We start from the raw sequence: 23,905 nt of genomic DNA, 5'->3' as shown, positions 1-23,905 counted from the left end.
AAAGAGGACTCCAGAGGTTGTGGAAAATGTGGTGCACTCTCATGAGTTGTGTTGTGTATATGCAGGCTTTTTCAGACTGGACTAACTTGAGTTAGTCTGGACTAAATACCCCGTGTAAACAAGCCCACAGTGAAAATACGAGAAAATGTATTAATGAAAAACTAAATGTATCAGATCAGCAGCATCTATGTGAAATCTATAGGAGGGTGAGGGGGGGAATAGAATATTCAACACAACCTAAAATCACTAATAATTAGTAAGGGAATTTTCTTGACGCATCGGAGCTTGCAAGATGTTTTAATTAGGTGTAATCTCTGACAGATCTGAGAGTGAAACAGAACACATGGTGAAAGAATGCCATCTAGTCAATGCTCTCCTCCTGTGTTCAAATGTTGTTATTATTTCCTTGTGACTGCAATGAGGAGGAGATCTGTAATTACAGCCCATGAGGATGCAGCTGTGCAAAGAATTTTCATTTAATGTGAAAATATTATGTTACCAGTTGGTATGTTAGTGACACTTACAGATAAGTGGGTAACCTTCTCGTCCTTATGCAGGTAGGCATGGGAATCAGTCAGAGCATGCCCAAAATACAGATTTTTTAGAAAAATTATTATTGTTTGTATGACCACTGAAGCTCCATTGTGCTAGGTACTGTATATGTGCTCAGTAAGAGACACAGCTTATGATCTAAACAGACAAGATAGATGAGGCCAGTATTATTATTAGAGCTGGGTGGGAAATTGTTTTCCTGTCCTGGGACAATTTTTGAGATTTCAAAAAAAATGTCCCATCTTGAGCTGGGATAAAAAGTCAAAATGCTGAAAAAAAAATTGGGAACCAAAAATCTGGGGAAACAATCAGATTGGGTCAATTGAAACATTTCATGCTGGTAATTTTGGAATGTTTTGTTTCAATGTCAATGTGGCAGGGCAGGGGTAAAACCCCTTGACTCCCCTGCTAAAATGCTGGCTAAGCCCTGCTGTCGGGTGAAGAGGCCAGGGGCAGAGGCTCAAAGCAGCCAGCAGGGAACCCAGCTGCGGGCCCTAATGAGGGCTGGCTCACTGCAATAGACTAAGGCTACGCCTAGACTACCCGCCAGGTAGTAATCAATCTAGTAATCAATCTATCGGGTAGTAATCGATCTATCGGGGATCGATTTAGCGCGTCTTGTCTAGACACGATAAATTGATCCGCGAATCGACACCTGTACTCCACCTCGGCAGGAGGAGTAAGCAGCGTCGACGGGGGAGCCGCAGCAGTCGACTCGCTGCCGTGAGGACGGCCAAGTAAGTCGATCTAAGATACTTCGACTTCAGCTACGTGAATAGCGTAGCTGAAGTTGCGTATCTTAGTTCGATCCCTCCCCCCAGTGTAGATCAGCCCTAAGCTAAGCAGCGACAGCTGGGCTGAAGGCTAGGAGGGCTATGAAAGCCCTGAACAAAACTCAGTGAGGAGGCTAGCCTGGGAGGGGACAGGAGGCTACAGCCCTGTCTCCTCACCACAGGAAGGGAGCCTCAAGGTCCAAGAGACCCTGGAATGGTTTAGAAAGAGGATAACTGTTGGGGGGATAAAGGGGACTACACGGTGGCGCTGTACAATAAAGCACAAGGGTGAAACACTGGAAGAAGGCGTGAGAACTCTTATTTTACCAGCCTGGGCACAGGGCAAGAAGGAGGAAACCTGTGCGGACCCTGTGACAGTCAACCATTTCAATAGTTTTGAAACAAAAAAGACGTTTCAAAGGGAAGAAAGGAACTTTTCTTGAAATGGGACGGTTTGACAATGTTGAAACTGTTTTTTTCAAAACCTTTTCAAACAGGGAAATTCATCAAAACTATCCCTTTCCTGTGCAAAGTTTTGGTTTCAATGAATCCCCATGTTCAGTTGGGGGAAAAAGTGTAATCAGAACATTTCCAACCTTTGTGGCTTTGTAGAGAAGAGTTCTCTAGCTACCCTGTTTCACATGGTAGAGATATTTCAGGTATCCTCTGTTGCATGACATGCTATGCAAAGGTTTATATTTAGGATTTTTCTACTTAGATTGCAACCATTTGGGGGCAAGGACCATTTTTTGGTTATGTATTTGTACAGCTCCTAGCACAATGGGCTGGCTGCCGTAGCACTACTGAAATGCGAATAATAGAGGTTTGAAATTGTAGTCTCTGTCACTTAGAAAAAAATGAAACCTTATGTAGAATAGGTTTATTGGTGCAAAATACTCAAGCAGGACTGACATAAATGAATGGAGGATAGAAAATGGAGGCTCACTGGGGCTTGGGATTCCTGACGTCATGTAAGAAGGGGGAGCCTAGAGCTGCAGCCACAAAAGTGTGAATACCAGACTAGGAACTGTATGTATGCCAGTGTCAGGGCATCTCTGCTGTGCAAAGGATTTCATGAGTTAAACAAAGAATACATGAGTCAAGACAGAAAAATAATACCTCCTCCATATGAATGATCAAGATGCAGTTAGGGTTGTTATCTTGTTTGTATGCAGTAGCATGTAGCATCCCAATCCTGGATCTGGTCCTCATTGTGCTAGGCCCAGACAAACAGAACACAAAGACAGTCTCTGCCCCAAAGAGATTACAGTCTATTTCCTGTTGCCAGAAAGGGAGGCTTAGTCCCACCTGCCACTTTCACCTCCTCAAACTCAGTTCTTGTTTGAGTCCTTAGGCATCTCCAAGTGTCTGTTGGCCCACAGCCCTGCTAGCAACACATCTTATGGGAGATGACTCCTTGGTCTGGAACGAGAAGGCTCCTTGACACCCTGAAAAGGAGTAGGCTCTGGGCACCCTCCCTACACTTCCTCTTCCTAGAGGGGAGGGGCTTTTTCTCTCCAGGATGGTCTGCATAAAATTCCCTAAACAACAAGCTGAGGCTCTAGTGATCTAGTTGACAATAAGATTTATTAGGAGTAGAGAACTGATCAGATAAAAACACAAGAAACAATTTGTACACCATATCTAGTCTTGTACCTGGTTAAAGTTAAGCTAGGTAGGTATGTTAGTCTATAAAGAAAATACCTTGCATTACAATGTATTTTCCCTTTTCTTCCTCTGATGTTTGGTTAGCTGGTCATCTGGTCCTCCCTCAAGCCCTGCTGTTTCTGCTCTGTGCCAGGCAGAGTGTTGTGGAGGAAATACAGGGACATTGTTTTTCTTTGCCTGTTTATATGCTAACATGCAAATATATATGTATATTCACATGTGGATTCACTCTCCTGTGCTTAGGAAAACATGTCTTCAGTCTGGAGGCACTCCTCTATCTCTTCTTCACTGCAAGAAGAGGAGGAATTGGAAGATCCAGATCCCAGGTCAGAAGTTAAGATAGATGTGCTTCTTACTTCATAGTTCCCAGATGCCTCCTTTAAGGAGTTTTTTGGTCTCATGTGGCTGCTAACATTGACTTCTGGAGTGGATTAAGTGCTTTGAACCTACCCATGTTATGGGAAGCAAGTGCATTTATGCATTTTATTTCACTTGTACATCCCGGGGACACTTCTGTTCCTTTGATCAGGAAAACGTTATGTGATCCACTCCGTTGGAAGTATGCAAAAAAGAAGTAACTTATACCTTATATTTATGACATCATTGCTTACCTATCTCTTTCCTCCTAAGTCCACAGTCAGATCTGTTCAGATATGAAAGGATGATTCTACTCTGAAAAGTGTGTAAAAATAGCATCCCTTTACTCAGCAGATCTGCTCCCTGCATGCATTCAAGGTCATAGCTATTGACTTTAAGAACAAAAACATGTGCTTGCTGGATTTTTTTCCTGTTATCCCTGCAGGGTCTACATAGTTATGGAAGACAGCACTGGATTCTATAACTTTTGTGCTCTCTGCATCAAATTGTTTATTAAGTCCTAAGTACAGGATCAATCATTTGTACAAACTTAACCTGCAGAACCTTTATTATTAGTGATGATGCATGAGAAGGAAAGAATCCAGTTTGCTGTTCAGATGCCAACTTGAATTTGCAATACTGGTAAAAAAAAAATGTTTTATTTGTGAGCTGGGAACAAATGAGCTGGAAATAATTGAGATAATAAACATGGAACTCCACGGTGCCAGTTATACATTCATTTTTCAGAAGGAAATAGATCATAAGTGGTTATGTAAGAACCACAGATCTTTGTAAAATCAGAAAAACATCCATATTGAATAATGTTTCTTGATTCATTAAACCACTAATATGGGTGATTTTGCAAAGCACAGCTCAGGTCCTTTTAAAAACAAAATGGAATGGAATCACCTGTCTTGCCTTTTAACTCATTGCGGGATAGTCCCCAGGGAAGAACTGTAATCACCAGGTGTACTGGGGTGGTCACCTCGCTCTTGCCCTGAAGGACTTAAAACAGCCCTGGGTCAGGGCTGTGGCAGGGGAAAAGCTGGGCTGATGGGGAAAGCAGCCACAGCTGCAGCCAGTGCAATCAGGGCCCAGCTGGCCCTGATAAGAGGGCGGTGGGCCAGAAGGAAAGACAGAGACTCTCTCTAGCATTGGGGGAGAGACAGTCCTGGTTGCCTGGGAAGCTGAGCAGGATACTTGCGGTGGAGCAGTGCTGGGGAAGGGCAGAGGGAGCTGGGGAGCTCCAGCCTAGCAAAGCCGCAGGCTGAGTTAAGGGCCCACAAAAGGGTACAAGGGTTGCAGAGGGGCAGCCCAGGAATAGGCAGAGGCAGCTGGTCCAACCCCCCTTGCTAATGATGAGTGGTTAACTGACTGGCATCTGCCCCAGTGAGCAGGGGCTAAATGGAGACTGGTAATCGCCACTGAGGCAAGGGGGGGACAGGGGGCTGGGGTTTCTCCTTGGAGGGGAGACCCAGACAGAGGGGGTACTGCGGTGGGTGGAACCCCTGAGTAAAGGGCACTGGGGTCCAGGAGGCATATGGGGGCCAGCAGCAGGTGAGACACAGGCCTGCAGAGGGCGCTCTGGGCTGGAAAAGAGCTAATTCCCTGGACAACCAGCAGGAGGCGCCACGCCAGTGAGTCATCGCCCTGCCACACCAGGGAAGGTAAAATATTGTACTTTCCTGTTTCAGCCAAAGTACAAAATGGCCTTGAAAGTGGCTGTGGGTCAGCCAGATATAGGCCAATATTTCCACTTGATTCATTTTCAAGTGTACATGTACTGTAAGACACTGTCACCACTCTGCTGAGTGGTAGCAGATGTCGCAGCAGCATATTTTGCAGGTTAGTTTCCCAGAGAAGGAGAACTCATTGATGTAGAGTCTAGGTATATTCTTAGTGTAACTTTGTTTTTTATTTACACAAACTCACTTGTCCTGGTGCAGAGGTGGTTGCAAACAGCATATAAGGCAATCTCCTGTTTCAACAATACACCATTTCTTGTCATAATATTGTAGTGCAGCCTATCAGCGTACTGGCATCTGGTCTTGTGAGGGCAGATCAATATGAAAAATGATGTGGAACTACTTGGCATTTTTATTCAGATTTTGTGTATTGTACAATAGTCGACCCCTTCCCAACCGAGAGACACAGGTATTCCAGCAAGCTGTAACTACTAGCTAACCTGTCAGATGATTCACCTCCAGTATAACTGCTCCAAAATCACTGTAATTTTCTACATCAGAGAAAAAGAAAATCTTCCCAGCTCTTGAAAACTTTTCCTGGTGATTCCCTAACACAAGGGATGTAGTCTTCCCCTGAACCCAGAAACTGTATAGCTTTGGTCATCGGGCTGCATGTTGGGGTATTCCATGTGGTTCAGGGAGAAACATTCCCCTGTTCCATGGCTGCTATTAATTTACGGCTACACTAGCCTCATTGCTCCTGCACACCAGCTCCCCACAGGTGTTGGGGAATGGCTGGTGGTTATGTGTAAAGGCAGATCCACTGCCCCCTCCTCCTATTCTCCTCAATTCTTCCCATCCTGCCTCCCAAGGCCTCTGATTTGCCCCATAGTTCCTATTCATGCTAATGGGAGTTGCATGCTGCACAGACTAAAAGTCAAACCCTTCCTTCTGTTTCAGTTTTAGGGTATGTCTACACGGAAATCAGAGGTGTGACTGCAGCATGTGTAGACAGCCATGCTAGCTTTGATCTAGCTAGCTAGAATAGCAATAGCAGTGTATAACCCCACCCAGGACCCTTGTCAGCACTGAATGTCCGTTAGGGCTAACTCATGTTGACCCTGGGAAATCTCTGCTTCTGTATCATGACTCCAGTCCTGTGAGAGTGCAGATAGCAAAAGAGATGAGGATTTTTCATGTCCGCTATCTTTATTTCCTTCTCCCAGAATTCAAGCTGCAGGGACAATTAGCAAAGTTTTTGCATTGTGATGTTCCACAATGACCCATTTAGTTTTGGGCAAGACATAACACCTTTCATAGGGATTTAGCACTTTACACTATGTACAATTTCCTCTTATTTGGTGAGTTACATAGTTCAGAACAAACATTTTACAGCTATATAGCAAACACTCAAATACTACCTTCTAGCGTGGGATACAGGCATTATAAGCAGGATTAACGGATGTAGCAACTTACAAGCATTTCATAAAGTCTAAACACAAAATACAATATTCTAAGACCCATACCCACCTTAACCATACTAACACACAGGTGAGCTGGATCAGTTCCCAGCAATGAATTTCTGTGCTGGGCTGAGGCCTAAGAACTGGCACCTGGACTGCCAGTGTCAAAACCATTCTGAGGTGCCTGTATCAGAGTCCTGAATTCCAAAAGTGCCAAGAAGACACTACTGAAGTTAATGGGAATTTTGCTGTTGATTCAGTGGAAGTTGGATTGGAGGGCAGTATTACAAAATAACCCCTGACTTGTCATGTATTATTTTGTACATGTACGATAGGAATAAGCTTATCAGATTTTTTTTCTTGAGAACACAGAGCATTTGTCTACCCTAGAAAAACCACCCTTTGCTGACAATGGCCAGCAGCAGACGGTGCTTCTGAGCAGGGCCTGTGCAAGGATGTTTCGTGTCCTAGGCGAAACTTCCACCTTGCGCCCTCCCCCTTCTCCGAGCCCCCACCCTGAGGCGCCCCCCTGTGGCAGCTCCCCATCCCCCACCCTCCGCCCTGAGGCACCCCCGCCCCAGCTCACCCCTGCTCCGCACACGAGCACCCCAAGCACGCCGTGGCTGCTTCACTTCTCCCACCTCCCAGTTATTGCAGCACCAATCAGCTTAGGCGCCGCAAGCCTGGGAGGCGGGAGAAGTGAAGCAGCCACGGCGTGCTCGGGGAGGAGGCGGGGCAGGGGTGAGCTCAGGCGAGGAGTTCCCCTGCGTGCCGCCGCCCCCCCCCACACACACACTTGCTGCAGGTGGCCCTCCCTCCCCGCACGCCCCTGCCCCAGCTCCCTCCACCTAAATGCCGGCGGCGACCAGGGCAGCTGAAGATCCAGCTGCTACGGTCGCTGCCGAAGAAAATGGCGCCCCCCAAATCCTAGCGCCCTAGGTGACCGCCTAGGTCGCCTAAAGGGTTGCACCGGCCCTGCTTCTGAGTAACCACTGAACACATCTGCAATCACACACAAGGAGAAACTGGGGTCTGTACCTTTTGCTGATGCCCATTGTCACCAATTGATACATTTTCAAATACAGACAAGCCCAGAGAGGATATAGCATGATGTGGCCAGCAGAAAAGACGAGTAGTCTTCGGGTAGAGGTAAGGGACCATTATAACAGCCCATAATTGTCATCGTCTGAGTTGCAAAAGCTGTGTTAGAGCATATGCTCTGACTGCAGCGTGCTTCTAAGGCCATCACCAGAAGTCATACAATTCTTCTGTGTGTGCCCTACCTCCTCAGCAAGAGGACAAACCCCGGAGAAGACTGACATTCAGGTGAAGTGACATTTGGAGGGATGGGTGAAATCTGTAAGATCCCCAGCCTGCCTTACTATGGGTAAGGTATCTGGGCAGGGTCCAACCACCTAGGGACATTACCACAGTAAGGGATGTTCCTCCTGCTCTAAAGATCACTGATGGGCAAGCTCAGGAGACAAATATAGAAATAATGAGGAGAAGTATCTAAGCCTCTATTGACTGATGTCTGGGAGCTGGCAGAGGATCTGGAAATGCTGGGCATATTCCATGGGCGGTGTCCCAGATGAGTGAGGTAGTTCTTTAATTACAAGTGTGAAGGCGAGAAAAAAGTGGAATGAGGCTATCACTTGGCCACAGCAAAAGTATGAAGTGAACGTTCTCTCTCTGGGCAGGTTTCATAGTATTTAGTGAGTGATTTTATCAGGCCTAGCAAATTCATAAAGCTACTCTGAATTTCTCTCCAGGATTAAAGGCTTCAGCAGTGTTTAGCTCAGAAGACTCACCAAGATTATACACAACAATGAAAGTTATTTCAGAAGCAGAGCAGCCACCGGACTTCAGCGTGATCCCACTGAAATCAAATGCACTGTACCGATTAACATTGACGGGAGCAGGGTCTCAGCCTCAGCTTTTTTACTGCTCATTTGATCTTGCCCCAGCAACTGCAGATACAGTCCATAGGTGAGCACAGATTCCAGGTAATCAGGCACTCTCTGAGGTCTTTGTTCATTGATGGTCTCCACAGAACATCCCCTGAATGACCCATTTAAATTCAGTGGCTTACCTGATGAAACTACTGGACACCGGGGAGGAGGGTAAAAATGCTAACCTCACATTTGCATCAAGAATCCTTAAAACTGCCACCACTTGGTACTGCCCACCTTCCATGGCCCACCTTGGGCAATTGATTCAATGTGCCTACTTCTCCTTTGGCTGATATGGGTGTAAATCAGGAGTAAGTCCATTGAAGTCAATGATTCTTATTTGGTATAAAATGAGTGTGAGAAGAGAATCAGATGTTATACGTTTTTCATGTATTCCTACATTGTTTCAGACTGTGCTTAAAAGAGATTTTTAAACATTTCCCTTACGCCCCTACTTATTTGACATAAAAATGTCTCCTAAGGTAGCTTAGACAGAGAGGGGGATGGGCTCAGAAATATTTGTGGTTTCAAGGTCTGATTCTGATCTCATTTACTTGAATTCTTTCTCCTTCTTTCAGGGATTTGTCTGCTGCTCATCACTGTAGTACCTGAGTTCCTGTTGTATTAATTCAGATGGAAAATGTGAGCCCAAGGTATTGACATAATCCAGTCACTGCCCAACATTACACAGTGGTAAACAAGGTTCAGGGTTTGATGTACAAAGACCTCAGCCTGCTTAGTACCATGGTGCACAAACCATTAAAATCCTTTTAACCTTTTATTAAAGACAAAGAAAAGAAGGGAAAACAGTGAAAGTATTTGAAATATAAAGCATTAAGTAAGGCTTTCATTTTCACAGGGTCCCTTATTCCCTTTCACTGGAGAGACTTTTAGAAGAAAAAAATCCTGTGTTTGACAGGCTCTTAGATGGTATGAAAGGTGGTGATAACTGTCCTTTGTGGGGTGGAAGGGGGGAGCAGTTAGTTTTGATGGGCTGGAGCTGCTGTTAAAGTCCAGTGCCAAGGAGTGTTTGGGAGCTGGAGAATTGATGTCATCTGGGTCCCTCTCTCTGGCCTGGCAGACATCTTTCAGGATTAGGATGAAGAAGGTCTGAGGTTCCAGGAGATCATGGGGGTGGCAGCCATGATGATGAAGTTTGCTCTAGTAGCCAATCCCCCCCCCACACACAGTCTCTTTCTTTAAGGATCCCAAAAGGGAGAGGTGGGTGGAATAGTCCATCCCCTCATTATGTTGTTAACCAACGAAGCCTAATATCCAACACCAATTGTGATTTCTGGTTCCACACACTTCTGTTGTTAACCAAACATGATCTTAACACAGTCCTTGAGTTATATCAGTAGGCCTTTTTGTTGGTAGTAATTGAGTCTCTGTTGCCTTTGCACCTTTTCCCATCAACATTTGTTGGTACAGGTTATTCTGACTTCTTAGGAAATTATGCTCACTTTTTACAGTTGAGCTCACAATTAAGGTAAATTTGTAGGCCCTATTGTCACACCATATTCCCTCTCTTTTATTAACCAGTTTTGCCTAGGATCAGACATTTGTTCATAAAATCACAATTACGAAAACAAATACCTTATTTCAGTTTAAGCATACACAGGAAAGGGGAAGGGGAAAAAGTACTTGGTTATATTTTAAGGTTTGCGTATTCTAAATCCCAACGTTGGGATTTACATATCTTGCTTGATTAGACGTTACAAAAATTACAGTTAAACCTTCCGGGTGTTAATAAAGCTAAGAACTTACAACTCACTTCATCTGTAGCTAAAATAAAACTCAAAATTGCTGCTGTTATATATTTGTAAGATGTTTAAGGACAAATCAGCTCTTAGCAATTCTTTGGCTGTACACCCAGGATGGGTAAAGATGGAAAAAAACTTCATTCTTCTTTTGCCACTTACACAGTTGAAGCTGTACATTTGCATGAAAATTTTATGCACTAATGGTTAAACTTGTTCACTTGGAGGAAAATCTTTAGTCCCAATGCTATTCTTACCTGAGTCTGTCATCTTTTAAAACAAGCAACAAAATAGGGTTCTTTTGCATTCATGAGCCATTTGCAATATCCAAAGGCAGTAAAAATTCACAGGCATTTCAAGTCTATAACAGATCTTGCCTGCCTGTTTTACTGCCACCATCAGTGAGAACAACATGGCCATTGTGGCAACTTAGCCCATCATGCTTCTCTACCCTGCAACCCTTATCCTGTGCTGTCTCACGTGCACAGAACAACAACAACTAAAATAATTGACATTGAAAACAAAACAGGAAAATGTTGCAAAAACACACAAACAGCAAGGAAAAAGCATTTCAAATACAAAATATTTACTAAAAGTTTGCTGCTAGAATAGCCCTTAGTTTTGGTGATTTGAGATTTAATTCACAGTTAATGCCGTAGCAGCCCTGAATTAAGCTGGCATTTTGTTAACAAGAGGGCTACCCATGCTGCTATTTCAGTACAAGTCTGCTTTAGCAACATAACCTTCAATAATTTAAAACACTTCATTTTTACCACTTTTGCTTTTGCTTACAAATACCTTTTCATTAAACTTTCAAAGTTATTACCAATCACAGAAACAACAAACCTAAAAATAAAAGAAATATTATTCGAGGCATTTCTTAAAAGATTTTTTTTAAACCTTGGTTAACCCTCTTATTTTTGCTTTTTTTTAAAAAATGGTTTGCTTTGCATGCTTATCTCAAACAAGCTCAACGCTCAAGAACTTTCAAACACGCTTTTGTTTTGGACTAACTTTGAAAACAACTGCTTGTTTGCCAAGGTGCCAGCTTCTGGGTCGGTATTTAACTCTTTAGACCCCATGCTGGGATATCGAAAAGGTTAACCCTCTCTTAAAAAAAAAATCAGACATTTATTTAGAAAATCCCAGTTTGGAGATAAGTAATTTGCAAACCTTCATATATAACCAAGTACCTTTTCCTTTTTTCTATAAGCTTAAACTGAAATAAGGCTTTTTGTTTTTGTAATTATGATTTTTATGAACAAATGTCTGATCCTAAGCAGAACTGGTTCATAAAAGAGAGAGATTATGTTGTCATAATTGGGCCTATCCTGATCCCGAGAGATGTCAGGGCCAGAGAGAAGGATCCAGATGACATCACCACCTCCACTGGATCCAGTTGAATCACAAACACCTGTTGGTATGAAACAGGGTCGGACTTTAACAGCAGCAACAACAGCTGCAGCCCATCTCAGCTCACTTCTCTTTCCCCCAAAAGGACAGCTATGGCCATCTAAGGCCACGTCTATACTACAAAGTTAAGTCAACTTTATGTAAGTCGACATTGAGCCTCTGATTTAAGCAAGTCGATCTTGTTTGTCCACACTATGCTCATTGTGTCGACGGAGTGCATCCTCACTAGCAGGGCTTGAATCGACGCACAGAGCACTGCACTGTGGGTAGTTCTCCCACAGTGCACGTAGCTAACTGGAATTTTGGGTTGGGCTTGTGATGCCTTATGGGACCAAAACATTAGTGCAGGTGGTTATGGGTACATGGCATTAGCCTCCCATGATGCAGTTTCCTCCCTCCCTCTCTCCCTGAAATCAACAGCAAAAAAAATCAAGCCTTTTTCACGCATTTTTTCATAAGACTGGATTATCTGTTCGGACGCCATAGCACAATAAGCATGGACTCCACAAAGCTGAACGGTATTATTGTGAGCATTACAAACACCTCGTGCCTTATCCTGCAGTATTTACACAGCCAATACAGATGCCCCGCTGTGCAGAACAATGTGATGCCATGTAAGCAGCCCTGCTGGAAGACATAGAGCAAAGCCATTCGCAGTTGCTGGTAGCAGTCACACATCACCTTGACACAGCTGAGCACCATTTCTGGGCCTGGAAAACAAGCGCTTACTGGTGGGACCACATCATTGTGCCACTTTGGGATGACGAGCAGTGATTGCAGAACTTTCGAATGCATAAGGCCACTTTCCAGGAACTGTATGAAGAGTTTTCCCCAGCCCTGAAGTGCAGCAATACTAAAATGACAGTGGAGAAGCCAGTGGCAATAGTTCTGTGGAAGCTTGCAACACCAGACTGCTACCAGTCAGTGGGGAATCAATTTGGAGTGGGTAAATCTACCATGAATCTGTTGTGATCCAAGTTCACAGGGCCATTAACAGACTTCTGCTAAGAAGGACAGTGACTCTGGGAAACATGCAGGACATAGTGGATGGTTTTGCCATGAGGGGTTCCCTAACTGCAATGGGGTGATAGACAGAACGCATATCCCTATCCTGGCACCAGACCACCTTGCCAAAGAAAGGGGTACTTCTCAATGGTGTTGCAAGTGCTGGAGATCACAGGGGGCATTTCACTGACATCAGTGTGGGATGGTCAGGAAAGGTGCATGATGCATACATCTTTAGGAACACAGGTCTGTTCAGAAAGCCGTAAGCAGGGACTTTCTTTTCAGACTGCAAAATAACCATTGGTGATGTTGAAATGCCAATTGTGATCCTGGGGGACCCAGCCTACCCCTTGCTCCCATGGCTCATGAAGCTGTACACTGGCAGCCTGGACAGCAGTAAGGACAGGTTCAACCATAGGCTGTACAAGTGCAGAATGGTGGTGGAACGTGCCTTTGGACATTTAAAAGGTTGCTGGCATTGTTTGCTTACTAGGTTACACCTCAGTGAAAGCAATATCCCCATTGTTCTTGCTGCCTGCTGTGTGTTCCATAATATCTGTGAAACAAAGGGAGAAAAGTTTCTGCCGGGGTGAGGGGTTGAGGCAGATTGCCTGGCAGACAATGTTGAGCAGCAATAAGAAGAGGACATCGACGGGCTCTGCATCTCCGTGAGGCTTTGAAAACCACTTTCAGCAATGAGCCAAAGTAATGTGACACTTATCTGTGTTGTTCCTTACCAAACTGACCCCTCCATTGCATTTTCTCCCCTCTAAACTCCACCACCACCAACCACCATGTGTTGAATGAATAAAGAGTCCTTTCTCCTCAACCCATTAAGTTTTATTTTGCACACAAACACACAGAAACAGCAAAGAAGAGTAAGCTAACGTGGGGGAAAATGGCTGATAACACTTTGGGGAGAAATAATGAAAGCTTTCTTACAGATGCACTGAGTCACCATGATCAGCTGTGCTGACAAGCTTTCTACCTTTCCAAACAGGAAATTAAAATTCAAAAGTTCCCAGGGCTTTAACAGGAGAGCGGCTGTTTCCTGAGTACTGGGCTGATGTGCAGTGGAGTTGAAAGTGCTCTCCAGAGCGGTCACAGTGGAGCACTGAGACACCGCCTGGAGACCAATTCATTCAAATTACACAACACAGTGTCTACGCTATCCCCATGTTGACCCATGGATGTCGAATCAAGCGCTACACCTCTTGCAGAGGTGGAATACAGAAGTCAATTTTACAGGCCACTTAGGTCAGCGGAAGGAACTCGGTAGTGTAGACACATACATGATTAGATCGACTTAATGCAGCTTATGTTGACCTAAATTTGCAGTGTAGACCAGGCCTCAGAGACTGTCAAACAAGGTTTGTTTGTTTTTTTTCTAAAATTATCTCTAGCTAAGGAGAAAGTGAACAAAGGGATGTTGTTAAAACAAAAGCCTTACTTGATACTTTGCCTGTCAAATGCTTTAACTGTTGTTCCTTCCTTTCTTTATCTTTAATGGATTTATCTTTTAAAGGATTTTAATGGTCTGTTTAACATGGTACGATGAAGCTGAGGTCTTTGTATGCCAAACCCTGAACCTTGTTTAACATTGTTTAATGTTGGACAGTGACTGGGTTATGTTAACACCTTTGGCCCATATATTGCATCTAAATTAATACAGCATGCCTTCCAGATAAATAGGGAAGTTCCTGGTGGACTTCATGGAGTCTTCGCCTTCATTGGGTTATAGAAAGCTCTGCTTTGGGGCAGGGTTATTTTCTTTTTTGAGGGGGTGGACTAGGAAAAGGGGCTCTTCATGTTGTGAATGACATCTTGTTATGGTGACAAAGCTGGATCCAATTTTATATGGGTGCAATTCCATTGGCTTCGTTGGATCTACTCCTAATTTACATTAGTATAAGGGAGTGCTGAATCTGGATCTAAGATGCTGCACCATCCAAAAGTAACAGCATGAGACAAGAACGCAGCTGTCATGATAGTTTTTGGCCACAGTAGCTTCAGACATCATTCGTGCTGCTGTTATGTTGCCAATCTATCCTATTTCTCCATCCTCTAAAGCATCTCTCTGATACAGTTTTGTCATGTGTTCATGCTTTGGGATCAGGATTTGATTTATTCAGTTCTTAGTTATATTTCAAACAATTCCTTTAGAAGAAATATTTTAGAAGTTAGAGCGAAAACCCCAGTGAATTGCAAATACAATCTGACAGCTCTAAAACTTGCATGAGTGAACTGATAAAAGATAACGCTATCTAGAGGTTTTTGAAAATAATATTAAATCTTGTAGCATCAGGATATTGGGTTCAACAGAGCATTTCTGTGTTTCAAACTTTTCTAAAAAGTGTTCTGTATTTTTAGTACTTATATTGGGGGGGGGAAGGGGGAACTGAGTCTTCTTTGCAAATGTATAGAGCATTTTGGAACACTTTAAATTTAGTCCCCTCAATTTGACTTCTCCATTTGTTGTTTTACACAGTACTTTAATCATCACTTCCATAGGAATTTTGGGGGCTTTTTGGATAATCAAACCAGTGTCGATATCTGTTAGCATAACTGGATCCCAATATTTCCTCCTAAGCTCAAATGGTTTGAAGTTGGAAAGAATGGATTTTTTAAATTTTTATTTATTTATTTATTTATTTATTTATTGCTATTATGATGATGCAAAATCTTTTCTCATGGCACAACTGAATTATGAGGAGAGGCTGAGTGATGCAATCGTAGATGGATTTGAGGATAACTTTAGGGCAAAATCTATTCTCCCTGATTTGAAATAGTTCAAAGTACCATTACCTAATTTGACACAATTCTATAGCCAGTCTGTACTTTATTCTCTTTTCTTTGTGACTCTTGATGGGCATACGTGGTTTCTTGTACTTGGATCCTTAGCTGTTGAGTAAATGGACATATCTCAATTCATTTCAAGACAAAGCTGTGAAGTCCTAGGTGACCACAGATTTTGTTACAATGTAAATACGAAGAAAATTGAGCATACTACCAGTTAATACTAGTGAATTTTATAGATGGCTCTTGCTGGTAAGAGATTAAACAGATTCAGACTCATGACTGGAATGAAGAATATGATGATATATGGTAGAAGTACTATCTATTAAATGAGGACTGGTAAACTAAAGGCCAGTAAGGCATTCCTCTTTATCCTTTCCTATAATACAAAAATCATGGGCATGCTGTAAAATTAAAAGGTAATAGATTTACAATGAAAGGGGAAATGCTTCCTTGGTTAGAGTGTAATTAGACCATGAAACTCACTTTTGGGATATTATGCATAAGATTTATATATGACTAAGGACAGTTGGCCTGATTCTCATTTACACTCTAAGGCCTCTCTGCAGCACTCTGGCAATATAAATTCGCTAACACTCCTTTATATATAAAGAACTGGGTACTATTGTGATATTGTCAGATTGCTTTAAGAGGCCCCTGGGTGTAGTGAGAATAGGTCTCTGTATCCCCTTTTACACAACTGGTATAAAATACATACGGTTTTTCTAGCCTCATATTATGCGATGCAAACTGAGCTGCATGTGTGGTCAGAAAAATATGTCCCCAGTGTTATAGCATTGCACAGTTAAATGAAGGGGCTTTCACCTTCCATTGATGAATCTTGAATTGGTCAGTGTCAGAGGCAGGGAACTTGGCTGCACAACTACAATTGGTCTGTTCGAATTAAAGATGGGCCGGAACGAAACCCCCAGAGCTGAACGCTGCTAAAGTTTGAGAAAGTTCCAGTCCAGAACAGAACTTTGTATCCTGGGCTTATCTCTAGTTCTGTCGCGGCGACTCTTATGTTACTATATCAGCCTCTGATTGAAATGACTTTACAATAAAATTCCCTAAAGCCATTAATTTTTCTTTCAGTTCCTAGCCAGTAGGTAACTATGGCAACCCCAGAAACATTTCTTTCCCTTCCATTTGTGTTGGGTCTCATCCCATAATGAGAAAGTCATGTTCCTTCTGTTGTATCACTTTACAGTATATTTTTAGCAGCATTTTTTCATGTGGCTGCATTAAATTTTCCTATTTTCAGGAATTCCTACCTCAACCTTAAAAATTCCCTGAATGATGAAACTGGGTGACGGGATCACAACTAGATAGGGATATTTTCCTTTTTTTAATTTTCAGGAAAATGAAAACTGAAGGACTGCAATTTCCTTCAGTACTACTGGTTTTACCTTCAAGAGGACAAATATTCCCTTAGTTCATGCACTTATGTAACCCGCACACCTCCCGGATGTGGTGTTCTGGCTCATCTAGTGGCACCGACATATAAAAATGAGTCTGCTCTATAGCCTTAGCTAACAGTGAGCTGGCTTTTAGCTCACGCAGTAGATGCTCATGCACTAAGCTCCAGCGGTCCCAGGTTTGATCCCATCTGCCAACAACCGGGGTCTGTTGGTGTTACATTTACACTTACACAAAAGTTTGGGTTTTGAATTCTTGGAGGCGAGCTGAAACCAGAACCCAAAATCCAGTCCCTTCCTACCACAGCCCAAGTTTGGCATGACACCATAACCGAAAAATGTCTTTTCAGTTACAGACCAACCACAGTTACAGGCTTGATAAAAATCCTCTTGTCCAGAATCCCTGGACAAATAGAAATACTACCTGGGTAAGAAAATATTAGAGCTTTCTGGCTCACCTGCCAAGGGCAACAGGACAAGCAGGCAGATGTCTGTGACATCAGCCACAGCAACACTGAGATGTGAGTCAGAAGGGAGTGGCTGAATGAGACCAGAGCAGAGAGAAATGGTCTGCCTCAGTGGAAGGAGAAGGAGAAAGGGCTGAGCAGAGCAATGGAACAGAAGCACAAGTCAGAATGGAGTGAGTGGAAGGAAGGGACACTGAGAGCAGAGCTACAGAAACGAGCTGTCAGGAGACTGGGCCAAATTGAGGGCACACATACAAGTAGTGCTTGGAGAAAGGGGTGGACCAGGGCGAAAGACACTTCTTAGATGCATCCCAGTATGAAGGTGTTGCCTGTTAAGGTTCTGATCATAGGCGCTGACTTCCTGCTTTCCCCTGGGGGCTCAACCGCTCCTCTGCCCCCAGCCCTGCCCCCACTCCACCCCTTCCATGAGGCCCTGCCCCCATTCCAACTCCTTCCCCAAAGTCTCCTCCCCCACCCTTCCCGATTCCAACTCCTTTCCCAAATCCCTGCCCCAGTCCCACCTCTTCCCCGCCTCCTCCCCTGAGCAGGCCACGTTCCTGCACACACACACACACCCCAGAGCGTGCTAACACCGCCAAACAGCTGTTTGGCAGCAGCTGGGGGAAGCATTGGGAGGTAGGCGGAGGACCAGGGATGTGGCGTGCTCAGGAGGGGAGGAGGAGGTGGGGTGGCGGGGAGCTTGGCTGCCAGTGGGTGCAGAGCACTCACTAATTTTTCTCCATGGGTGCTCCAGGCCCAGAGCACCCACAGAGTCAGCGCCTATGGTTCTGATCAGAGGTGAGTGGTGTTTGGCGCTGGGGTTGATCTGGACTTTTCAGCTACACTCAGGTTGTTCAAAGGGTAGGTACTTTTACCTGAAAGGCAAGGATCAGTTTAATTTTCCAGCCAAGGCAGGGAATTCTGCATAGCAACTTTTAGAAAATTGGAAATTTAGCAGCAGCTGTTAGTGGTGCAAGACACTGCTGATTTGATTTTAAGAAGGAGAATAAACTTGTGATTTATAGGCAACACTTGCAAAGTTCAAAGGGAGCTATTTTTGCCACAAGGTGAGCAATAGTTTAATGTGTTAACCAAATCAGAGTGGGTTTTGTAGTAAAATAAACTACAATTTGATTACTTGCTGAAGCTGCAAAACACTTTGGTTCAACTGAAGGAAGTTATATATATTTACTTTGGTATATTCTGCACAATTGCAACTCCTCTTGTGATGCTTTGGTTACCTACAAACAGGTGATTTTCAGTCCGGTCCATAGAGTCTAGTCCAGGGGTCGACAACCTTTTGGAAGTGGTGTGCCGAATCTTCATTTATTCACTCTAATTTAAGGTTTTGTGTGCCAGTAATACATTTTAACATTTTTAGAAGCTCTTTCTAGAAGTCTATAATATATAACTAAACTATTACTGTATGTAAAGTAAATAAGGTTTTAAAAATATTTAAGAAGCTTCATTTAAAAATAAAATGCAGAGCCACCCGGACTGGTGGCCAGGACCCGGGCAGTGTGAGTGCCACTGAAAATCAGCTTGCGTGCCGCCTTCGGTCTAGTCCATAGAGTTGTCAACTTCATAACAATGCAGATGTCAGTTGAGGACTTGCATGTGAAACTGACTCCATGTTTGGGGGTCCCCCTCAGAGCAGTGCACTGTCTGACTTGTGAACCTGAACTGCTCATGTGCCTATAGGAAGGTTGGAGACTTGGATCTTAAGGTCTGTCTCCTTTCAGAAGAACTACAATTTGATTTAGAAAAACGTAAATGTATTGGTTAAAAAAACCTCAAAAAACAAAGCACCACAAGAATCTTCTATCCATTAAACAACACCTGGCATAAGAGAGATTTAACCTCACAGGCAACCATCTGAGCAGATCTGTAAAGGGGAAAAACAGTCCCATTTGTCAGCAGCATCAGCAGAGTCTGAAGCAAGAGTCCATCCACCATTTTCCAAACCACTGTCTGGAACCTGGACATACTGCATCTGTCAAAACAGACTGCTGAAGTGAGTTACAGTCCTTTCAAATTATTCTTCGACATGTGTTGCGCATGAAGATGGAGGAGATTCCTTGGCCATCTCTGTGGTCCCAAGTAACAGTCTGTGCTCAAATCTAGTTAATCAATCAGAGAAGATCCATGTTCCATTTACTTGCACACTCACTGGAATTACTAGTGTTCAGAAGCAAAACTTCCATACTAGCTTTTTTTTTAGGGATCATACAGAATAGAGATATAGTGGCGGAAACCAGCTATTTATGTTGGCAGATTCTTGGGACTTGTGGAAAAATAATAAAATTCTTGTCACAGGGAGACAAAAATAGTATGAACTAATTTTGGCATTTTCAAGTAATGATGCATCTCATAAGGTAACTGGCCAAGCAGGCCCCTGCACAGTATTGTGTGACAAGCAATGAAACAGATTGCTGTGGTATGTTATTGTAGACATAATTCATGCTGAAGCTCACATAGCTTTTATGCTGGTGTTATAAACACCAGAAAATGGAATGCGTGTGCATTATAAAATGAACCATTGGGTTCATGTTAAGGGATTAAGGCTTTTAAATTTATATTTATCGATTTTCAAATTTACACCTGATCAGTGCTGTAAAATTTCACAGTGATCTACAACAAGGCAGTAGTGAAGGACAAAACAGAACTCTGCTTTCTCTCTGCATATGCTATGGTCATTCAGCAGAATAAGCTTCCGGGGGAGAAGTTCCTGCGTTGCTCTTTGCATTAAAGCAATGCAATCTTGTATTTCACATTTTAAAATTATTGTTATTTTAACATGCTGGAACACCACTGAGGCGTAAGCTGCTGCTTGCCCTTGTCTGATCTCCCCCTGCAGTCCAGGGCTCTGCCTTCCAAGATGGAGGTCTTTGGTCTCTGCAGCCATCTCCCACATTCTTAGATAACAGCTGCTCCACTCAATTCCTCTCCTTGCCTGATACAGCATTCCCTGCACGCCCAAAATCCCCACTGAAATCAATGCATAAGGAATATGCAGAATATGGTCCCTACAGCATTTCCAAGGTGCAATGTTGTTAAAACATGGGAAGAAGGGAAACCTCGCATAACATGGGAGTTTCTTCTAGGATCTGATCCAAAGCCCACTGAAGTCAATGGGAATCTTTCCATTGATTTCAAGGGGATTTGGATCAGGCACTGAAATGAGCATCTCTCATATATGAAAGTATATAGTAGCCTTTGAAGATAAAGCAAAGAGCCAAAAACTTGGCATGAAATTGTCTCGTAGGCAAGCATTTATCTACTTTAGCTTGTAAAACTGAGTTCCTGATTTTGATCCCACTTAAAACAGTTTCCCTCTGTTGAAACTCCATTGGCTTCAAATAGAATTGCTCTTGATTCTCGCCAGTGTGAGACAAGAATGAGTCCCCCAGAGCCTTTTATGGACAATTCTGCACAGTGAAACTTACATGAGTAGAACGTCTTTTCAGATAACAGTGGGCCAACAAGCTGCACAGGTATCAGTGAGGGCAGAACTTGCAGCCAAGAGCGGGTTTTCCAAAAACTTAAAATCAACACAGTAGCTGCTGCCTTTAACTTATGTCTCCTATTAAATGAGAGCCTGCTGTGTAACTAGTTAGACTCTCCGAGCTTTTAACTGAAATATTTACACTTTTGTATGGAATAAGTAAACCATATTATCTATTAAGCTGAATCTGATTATTTTGTTTGGGCATTGAGGTCTTGGTATGGACTGTCAATCATAGTTTGAACTTTATAGCCTTTATGTTCAAATTTTTAACATAGTATTTCTTTTTCTTTTCAGTATATTTTTATTGCTGGATTGGAAATGTGGAAGATCTCCAGCGGATAGTATAATTCCTCTGTTACTGGAAGGCTCTATAACGTAGTGGGAAAAGATTCTGTTTTACACGCCAAAGATTACACGCCAAAACGTCTTACATTTGTGCTTTTAGCTTTCTTTCCATCTGTGAGATTACACAAGTCGATTCACTTATTCCATTTTGCAGGTAACAACCAAACTAGATCCAAACTATTTTACATTTTAAAATAATAATTTAAAAATTTTAGTAAAAATGAACAGTTCCGCTGTACATTTAATCATTTCATCAATTTTTTGAGTTCCTATCACCTTGGCAGCTAGCACAAGAATTCAGAAAACGTGAAGAGCACATATATTTTTCAATATATCTTTATCTGCCATGATATTAAAATGTTGTTCAATTGAAGGCTTCACTGGATAGTTAGACCTCATGTTGCGCCTCAAAGTTTGCCAAACACTAGGCTTGTCTACATGAGGAAATTTCCTAGCATAGCTATCCTGGAATAATTATTCCACTATAGTTATACTAGAATAATTATAACTGACACTGTACTTCTAAATAAAAGTAAAAGTATCGGAATGAAAAAAAAATCTTTAAAACATTTTTGTGAAATGGCCTCCTTTGATCACCCAAAGTCATGTCTCTCTCTGTGGTCAGAGGTGAGCAGAGAAGCCTGTATAACCCACGCACCTCCTGGGTGTGGTGCTCTGTGCCCTCTAGTGGTACAGAGGCCACTTATAGATTAATGAGTCTGCTACAGCCTTAGCTAAGGGCTGTGTGGCTTTTAGCTCCTACAATAAAGACTTATACACTAAGCTCCAGAAGTCCCAGGTTTAACCCAGACCTGCTGATGGTCTGTTGGCGTAACACCTGGATGCAGAAATCTTACTGTCAAAAACTTTGTGGAAGTTGATATGTCTCCACAAAAATGTTTTGGCTTCAGCAAAACAGCATATTTAGATGCAAGTGCGTTTAGTTGAAAATGTTCTGACCAGCACTACGAGATCCTACACTGAGAATGCCCTGCCACTAAGCCTGCAGGATGCAACTCCATTCGCTGGCCACTGGAGCGAAATGTCCCAACAGATTTCAGCTTCTGTGAGAGAAGATGAGAGAGGTGATTTCTGAGGTCATCAAGTTCCAGGCTAAGAGATTTATAGAGAGTAATTAACACCTTAAATTGCACCCAGAAATGGGGGATGGCCAGTCCAGTGATCTATATATTGTTAACAGATTACTCTAATCAGGAGGCAGGTTATAGCAATCTTTCCTACTGCTAGATGCCATTTCAAGATAGACCCAAGTAGAGCACATCTCTATAATTCAGCCCAGATGTCACAAGGGCATGGATTACTGTGGTGAATCCTCCAACCAGTGGACAGGCACAGATGGGAAAAGGTGCTGCAAATGAGTTGCTGCTATTACTGAGGAGCAGTGGATCTGATATAGCCCCCAATCTGTCACCCATTTAACCAAAGTGAGTGACTACACCTCCAATGAACAATGAAGGTACAACCCCAGCATCTTCATGTCTCTGGACGCTTTCGCCTGCTGATCAGCATCATTTCAATCATGTCTGGCTTTATAAAAAGCCAGTTTTCTCTCAACCAAGCTACGAAAGCAGAGCAATGGCAGTATCTGGGCATGATAAAAGTATGAGCAGGGTAGGACACCATCATCATCCTGTTGGTACTGTACCCTAGTGGTTTTCAACCTTCTCTGTACTGTGCTCTCCCTCCCAATCAGAAATGTGGGCAGGACAAAATGGTTGTGACTCCCTGGCACCTGTTTGTGTCCCCTGGTTGAGGATTGACGCTGTGAGCCACATCACCTTACAATCTTCCATCATGGTCACTCTTTCCTGCGTTGGTGAGCAGAATGAAGATTGTATCTACCAGTCTGTGTGTATCATAAATTCGTGAAGCCTACTCATGAACTGCAGCTAGTCATAAAAAGTTTCCACCCACCCCTGGCAAAAAAAAATAAAATTGGACAAAAATAAATTGATTGTTTTTTGTTTTCATCTACATTTTTCAGTTGTGGTGGGATCTTTAAAATCTTCAAAAAAAATAAGTTTGGGGGGATATTTGATTTAAAAAAAATTTGTTTTCAGGTGAAAATGGAAATTTTTCTTGCGAAAATTTCCATTTTGTTGAAAAGCCATTTCCCCTCCAAATCAAACAAAGTGGGGTGGGGGGGAAGTGTTGATGGAAATGTTTTTGACCAGCCCTATTGATAAACAGTGTACAATATCTTTCTGGCAATAAAGTGTGTGACTGAGGTGAAAGGGGACAATACCCATTAAAGAGAAATTATGGTAACGAAAAGCCTCAGAGAGCAGCATATAATGAAGCCTATCCTCAGTATACCTCCTTCTTCACACACTCAGTTAGACACTGTGCCCGCTCTCTCTCCCCTCATTAACTCCAAAGTAAAGGCAAGAGTTGTATTTTTTTTTTCACAACACAGATCTGAAAGAATGAGGGAGAGGAGCAAACAGCGAAGGGCAGAAAAAGGGGAGCCTTCCTTCCTCTCTCCCTCTCTGCCACATACGCACATACAAAAGAGCAATGAGAGAAACTACCTAACTCCTAAGGGAGAAATCTCTCTCTCTTGCTCTGTATCCCTTTCCTCTTTTGTACAGCCCTTGTTACTCAAGCATTCCTAAAGGCAAGAGGCTCTAGCTGGGATCCTCACAAAGTTATCATTGTCTCTGCGTCTGATATCAGTGGCGTGACTGTGACTGTTCGTCTCTTTTTAGTCACGCATGCTTCT

The 23,905-nt window shown here is 43.0% G+C and overlaps 1 long non-coding RNA gene across 2 annotated transcripts; it reads left to right on the top strand.

The window, feature by feature from the left end:
* Positions 1-4,871: 4,871 nt before the first annotated feature.
* On the top strand, positions 4,872-21,527 carry LOC123373444. 2 transcript variants are annotated; one of them, XR_006580728.1, is made up of 3 exons: positions 4,872-5,017; positions 8,271-8,487; positions 21,112-21,527. It is a non-coding gene; the product is annotated as an uncharacterized LOC123373444 (long non-coding RNA). The 2 variants fall into 2 exon arrangements; XR_006580727.1 differs by lacking the exon at positions 21,112-21,527 and adding an exon at positions 9,029-9,157.
* Positions 21,528-23,905: the final 2,378 nt, after the last annotated feature.

The sequence above is a fragment of the Mauremys mutica genome, chromosome 6 (assembly GCF_020497125.1).
Source record: "Mauremys mutica isolate MM-2020 ecotype Southern chromosome 6, ASM2049712v1, whole genome shotgun sequence".
Taxonomy (NCBI): domain Eukaryota; kingdom Metazoa; phylum Chordata; order Testudines; family Geoemydidae; genus Mauremys; species Mauremys mutica.
This window is presented reverse-complemented; position numbering and strand designations above follow the sequence as displayed.